Below are 6,660 nucleotides of genomic sequence, written 5' to 3'. Positions count from 1 at the left end.
TGGACGTAGACGGTCTCAGCTTTCTCCCAAAGAACAGCTGGTGGGTTTGAACCGTCAACCTTGTGGGTAGCAGCAGAGCCCTGTAATCACGGCACCACCAGGTCTCCTCTGTGCTAGGGCAGTGGAAAGGAAGGGACCCCACAATCAGTTCTCATTATCTGCTGTAACTCTGCTCTCACGGGATTTGTGGGGCACAGGACTGACTCCAGGGGAAATGCAGGGCTGAGTTCCTGAAAGCCTGTGGTCGTAACCTTTTCATCAGCTGGTCTGTATGTGGCCTTGCTCTGTGTGTGTTTCTGTTTAAAGACACCTGAACTGATGCACGGTGTAACATCGGGAACGTTGAACTTGAGCCATAGCAGCGTAACTCGTGCCTGATCGGGAGCTCGTCTTGAACTCACAAGTTTCCTTGGTGAACTTGCCCATGCTCAGGAATACTGGTCAACATGAAACCTGAAGGCTGCTCTCGAGAGAGACCTCCAAGGAAAATCTCAAAAATGCCAGAACTCACGACACAACAGGCCAAGAATGGACACTTGTTGGCATTGTGAAAGCTGAGAAAAGCTCCCGGGTTGGTCCCTGCTATGACTTCAGAAGGACCACCAGCATTTTCGGGGCCTCACAAATCAAGTTTAATGAGCAGGAGTACCCACAGGTATGAAACCTGAGTCGTGAGTCTCCTTCCAAAGGTGGTGGGAAGCCTAAGGGAGATGAGACCCCACAGTACCCAGGAGAACGCCACCTGTAGGGTTCGTTGTTGGGTGTCGTCGAGACAGTTCCCACTCACAGCCACCCCGTGTGACAGACTACACCAGCCCCACTGGGTTTCCTAGGTCGCCACCTTTCCAGGAGCACATTGCCAGCCTTTTCTTCCAAGGAGCCACTATGTGGATTTGAACCGCTGATCTGTTGGTTGGCAGCTGAGCGTTTAACCACTGTGCCATTCACTGCAACCTGCTAGGACAGAGTCCAACTGCCCCATGGGGTTTATGGGAGCAGCTAGAGGCTGGTGGGTTTGAACCACTGACCTTTAGTTTAGCAGCGATTCGCTTAGCCACTGTGCCACCAAGGCCAGCTCCGAAGTTGCTGAAGTGGAACCGCAGGATAGCAGAAACTCAGGTGAAAATAAGAAAATTCTTTGTTTTCTGTTTGCCTCCATTGGCAGCGTGTGGGAAAATATAAACGTCAACGTCTCAGTCTTCATTGTCCTGTTATGTCCCCATCCTTCTTTTGAACTCATTCTTTTTCCTAGGGAAAAAAATACCAGAGAAATCCTTCCTTTTTTAGAATTTGGCTTCTCCCCTTGTACGATTTCCCTGCTGTATTTGTTCAGTTGTCTGGGAGAAGTGCTGTGTGCTTTGAACATAGCGAGTGTTCTTCTTCTGGATGGGTGTTTTTTTAAAGCTGGGCTTCTGTTATGTTCAGCTGTGATTTTCCGGTTCGTAGGCTTGAAAGGTGGACTGTCCTTTGCAGTATCAGAAATTAAGTTCTGTTTCCGGGCAGATGTGTGTGTGTATTAAAGTAAACAGTGGTCGTGGCGTCCTCTCCGGCTCATGGCGCCGCCAGGTGTGACAGATCAAACCTGTGCTGTGTAGGGAGTTTCCCCAGCACTGACCTTTCTGAAGCGTGTCCCCAGACCTGTCAGCTGTCTGCAGGTGGACTCAAACCTCCAACCTTCTGGATGGCCACCAAGCCTCTGGCTGCTTGCCGCACCTCAGAGCTCCTGAGATTGAGTGTTTAGCCTAGGCCCAGTCTTGAAGATATCTTATTCCTTTAATTCTTGCAAGCAGGAGATGAATTAGTAGTCCCCTGCTTGCTGAACATGAAAAAGACTTGAAGCACTTGCTGATGAAGATCAAAGACTACAGCCTTCAGTATGGACTGCACATCAGTGTAAAGAAAACAGAAATCCTCACCGCTGGACCAGTAAATAACATCATGATAAATGGAGAAAAGATTGAAGTTGTCAAGAGTTTTGTTTTACTTGGATCCACGATCAATTCCTATGGAAGCAGCAGTGTAGAAATCAAATGATATGTTGCATTGAGCAAATCTGCTGCATATGACGTCATTCAAATGTTAGAAGGTAAAGATGTCACTTTGAGGACTAAGGTGTGTGCCTGACTCTAACTATGGTCTTTTCAATGCCTCAGATGCACGTGAAACTGACAATAAGTAAGGATGACTGAAGAGTTGATGTATTTGAATTACGGGGTTGACACAGAACTCTGAATATACCGTGGGACCTCCAGAGAATGAACAAATCTGTCGTGGAAGGAGTCAGAATGGCGAGACTTGGTCTTATGTACTTCAGACGTGTTGGCAGTAGGGACCAATCCTTGGAGAAGGTGATCATCCTTGGGAAAGCAGGAGGGCCAGTGTCAAAGAGGAAGACCCCCAAGGAGATGTACTGATACAGTGGGGTGGCTCCAACAATGGCCGCAAGCAGAGCCTTGATTGTGAGGGTGGTGCAGGTACTGAAGAGTTCCACCTAACAAACACAGTGTGGGCCCTCCGTACTGTGGAACATGACTTCACTGCAGAGAGAGAGAAAGTTCAGCAACACGTCACAACACGGACAAACCTTGAAGACAAGCTGAACAAGATAGCCAAAGGACAGCTACTGTGTGACCCCAGTTACAGGAAATTTCTCAAACAGGCAAACGCACAGAGACCAACGTGTGTTAGTGGTGACCGGGGCTGGGCCAGGGCTCCATCCCTGCTTGTCTCAGTGTGGTGACCAGGTCATTGCTCTGATGCTGGAAACAATGCCACCGGTAGTTCAAACACCAGCAAGGTTTCAGAGGGACTTTTGGACTAAGACCGACTAGGATAAAGGAACAAGCAGTTCACTTCTGAAAAACTGGCCAGTGTGGAGCACGGTCTGATGTAGTGTCGTACGATGAGCTGGAAGACACAAGACACAGTGGCCGCAGCAAAGGCTCAAACCTAGGAAGGAATGTGAGCATGTCATAGTCCCTGGTGACTTTCCTTCTGGTATGGTGTGACAGTCAAGGTTTTGTGTCAATTTGCTGGACTAGAGTTCTGTTCGCAGAGTTTTGCAGGGGGAGATGTAGCTATCCCCACGATGAGGTCTAATATGATGGGATCAACCCTATGATGAGGTCAGCTGTGAGCAGCCAATCAGTTGAAAGGAAATTTCCTCAAGGGTGTGGCCAGCTTCCAGTATATTGGACACTGAGGCAAAGCTGTGAGTAAGGGAGAATTGATGCCTTTGAGTCATGGTGTTGGAGGAGAATATTGAAAGTGCCATGGACTGTCAAAAGAACCAACAGATCTGTGTTGGAAGAAGTGCAGCCAGAGTGCTCCTTGGAGACCAGGATGGCCACACTTTGTCTCTCATACTCCGGACATATTGTCAGGAGGGACCAGTCGCTGGAGAAGGATATCATGTTTGATAAGGTGGAGGGTCAGAGGAAAAGAGGAAGACCCCCAGCGAGATGGATTGGCACAGTGGCAGCAGGGATGGGCTTAGCTGTACCAATGATTGTGAGGTTGGCATAGGACTAGGTAGTGTTTTGTTCTGTTGTGCATGGGGTCGCTATTAGTAGGCACCTACTTGATGGCACCTAACAATAACAACCACAAAGACAAAGCTTGATTCCTCTCTGCTGGGGCTGGAGCTTGCCTCTGGCTCCCCCTCCGACCGCGAGTTCTTTGGACTTGAGCCAGTGGCCTGTCCTGTTACCTACTGATCCTGGGAGTCATCAGCAGGCCACCGTCTCACCTGCTGGACCTGCCTGCCTGCTGTGTGACCTGCAGATTCGTCTTTTTGACATCTGACCCATGTACTTGGGACTTACCCTCCTCTGCTGTGGGAGCCATTTCCCTGGTGGAAACCTCTCTTCTTATATATTTATATACAAGTCTCACTGCTCCTGCGTCTCTGAGGAGCCCAGCCTTAGACGTTTAGGTAGTAGGGTCACTAGAAGTGGGCATCGACGCAACAGCACCAAACAGCAACAACAAGGGGAGGAGGAGGGGCGATGAGGAGCTCTCGCTGAGGAGGATCCGCGTGTCCGATTGGAGGATGGGAAACCCTTGGAAACGATAGTGGATCTGGAATGTCACGATTGTCGCGAATGTGCAGTGGGAACAGTCTCCTGTCAGTGTTCTAGTCCTTGGATTCTACCATTAAGTGTGGCCGTCTCTGCGTGGGGAGCCCCCCTTGGCATCTCACTGCCTGCATTAGCCGGGCAGAGGTGGGGGTCGATATGGTGAAGTGTGCCCCTTTTCTCATGGGGCACCTGTTGAGTGTCAGTGGAGCGACAGCCACATCACACTGACACGGGCACAGAGCCGCTGTCTCCCCGTCTCCATGCTCAACCTAAGAGCCGTGGGGCGTGTGGCCACACAGGACTATGTGTGGGTCTCACTGAGGCATGGAGGCCCTGCTGATGCTGTTGGTCACGAGCTGGGATGCTAATTTCCAGAGTTGGCAGTTCAAACCCACCAGCTGTTCCCTGGGAGAGAGATGAGGCTACCTGCTCCCGTAAAGGAAAGCCCACTGAGCAGTTCTCCTTTCTCATGTAGGGTCTCTTAAGAGTCGGAATCGATTTCACTGTATTGGGTAAAGAAGTTGGACTACGTAGCCATCCAGGGGTGACACCAGGGCCTGGAACCGGGACTCAGACCCAGGAGAGGAGCCTGAGAGACTCATGTTGGCTTTAATCACGAGGTGCACTCTTGTTGGTGGATGCCCTAAATCAGTTCCAGCTCACAGCGCCTCCACGTGGCAGAGTAGAACTGCCCTGTAGACGGTCCTGGCCTTCCTCCTGAGGCCTTGCTGGGTGGGATCAAACCCTGGCCTTTTGGTTAGCTGCTCAACACTTAACTCTTGTGCCCCCGGGCCCCTCACGGGGAGGACAAGGTGCCAGGTGCTGGGATGGGGTGATGGTACAGGACACAGTACTGAGGCTGACGTTACAGCGTGGACTGTGACCACCTCTGGGGGCTATCCAGAGAGCGATGTGGCTGTTGTCACTGGTGGACAACACATGGCCCTGGGGTGACAGCTCGGGGGATCCCTGGCCCCAGCAGAGTAGGCGTGAGGGGGGGTTGCAGGGAGTGGGTCAGGACCACCACAGGGACGTGTGGCAGAAACTGAGCAGGTGGATGACCACCTGAGAGGGTTTCCGGCACCTTCCCTGGTCATTTGGGAGGTGGGAAGGAGCCAGAGGGAGGCAGGCGGTGGGCCACAAACCAAGGACACTTCCTTCACATTTTGTATTTTTACAAAATGCGAAAATAACACACTAGCAAAGGGTGGGAGCCTTGAACTTCAAAGGTCTGTCAGAAACTCAGCGATGTAATCGTATGCTGAGATCTCCTTGTCTGAGGGCCTGTGGCCTTGACCTCCTGGCCAGTACCCCCCGCCCCAGGATAGTGGACGTTTCTCCTTTTGTTTTCGGTCCTCCTACTTGGAGGCTGACTCAAAGGCCTTCCTTCCCTTGTCTGTGATCTCCTCACCGTCCCGAGGGGACACTCAGGACCTGAGGGCTGGCGCTGGCTTCTGACAATAACAGGGCAGAGAGAGGGGCTTCGCCCAGGGAGCAAGGATGTTTGTGCACTGAGAAAAGTCCCGATGTCGGCGTGAGAATGGAGTAGATGAAAGTGCTTCTCTGCTTGGGGTTCCTGCTGGGGAGGGAGATCAATGTGTGTGTGTGTGGTGGGGGGTGGGGGGCAGTAGAGCCCAGGCCCCGGGCGCTGCTGTCCTTACTTCCTCCAGGAGAATGGACCACCCAACACCACTTGTCTCAGGGACCCCCTATACACACACACACACACACACACACTGAGACCACCAAGCTTCAAAAGGAAAGCTAGCCTCCCAGCATCCATAGCAGCCAGAGTGCCCATTAGCAGGTGATGGATGAACAAAAGGCAGTCCACCCCATACTGGGATATTATTAGTGGCCCTACGGGTTAATGCTCTGCACTGTAAGGTCAGTTTGAACCGCAAGGTTGGCGGTTCAAGCTCACCCGCCGCTCCTTGGAAACCCTATACAGGGTCGCTGTGAGTCTGAGTCAGAACGGACTCAACAGCATTTAACAACGACAACGATGCGCAACAGAAGGAAACCCTGCCCGGTCCCAGACCACCCTCACAATCATTGCTGTGTTTGAGTCCATTGTAGCCACTGTGGCCGTCCATCTCACGGGGGATCTTCTTTTTCACTGACCGTCCGCTTGACCGAGCATGGTGTCCTTCTCCAGGAACACGTTCAAAGTCCGTGAGACAGGATCTAAGGAGCATTCTAGCTGGACTCTTTCCAACACAGATGAGTGTGTTTTCCCGGCACTCCAGGGGCCTTCCAGTGTTCTCCTCCAACACCTTAATCCAGAGGCACCGAATCTTCTTCAGTCTCCCTTGTTCCTTAGCACCCAGCCATAAAGAAAACTGAGGTCCAGGCTACCACTTGGGTGAACCTCAAAAATATGCTGCGGAGTCAGATAAGTCATGTGCAAAAGGACAAATGTGTCTGAACCCACATTCATGACATCTCCAGAATAGGCAAATGCTTAGAGATCTGAGTTTTTGTGTGGTTACTAGGGGCTTGGAGGGGAGTCTTGGTGTGGTGCTGTAGGATAAGCACAAGGTTGGTGGTTCAATCTCAATAGCTGCCCCTTGGAAACCCT

The sequence above is a fragment of the Chrysochloris asiatica genome, unplaced genomic scaffold (assembly GCF_000296735.1).
Source record: "Chrysochloris asiatica unplaced genomic scaffold, ChrAsi1.0 scaffold00037, whole genome shotgun sequence".
NCBI lineage: Eukaryota > Metazoa > Chordata > Mammalia > Afrosoricida > Chrysochloridae > Chrysochloris > Chrysochloris asiatica.
This window is presented reverse-complemented; position numbering follows the sequence as displayed.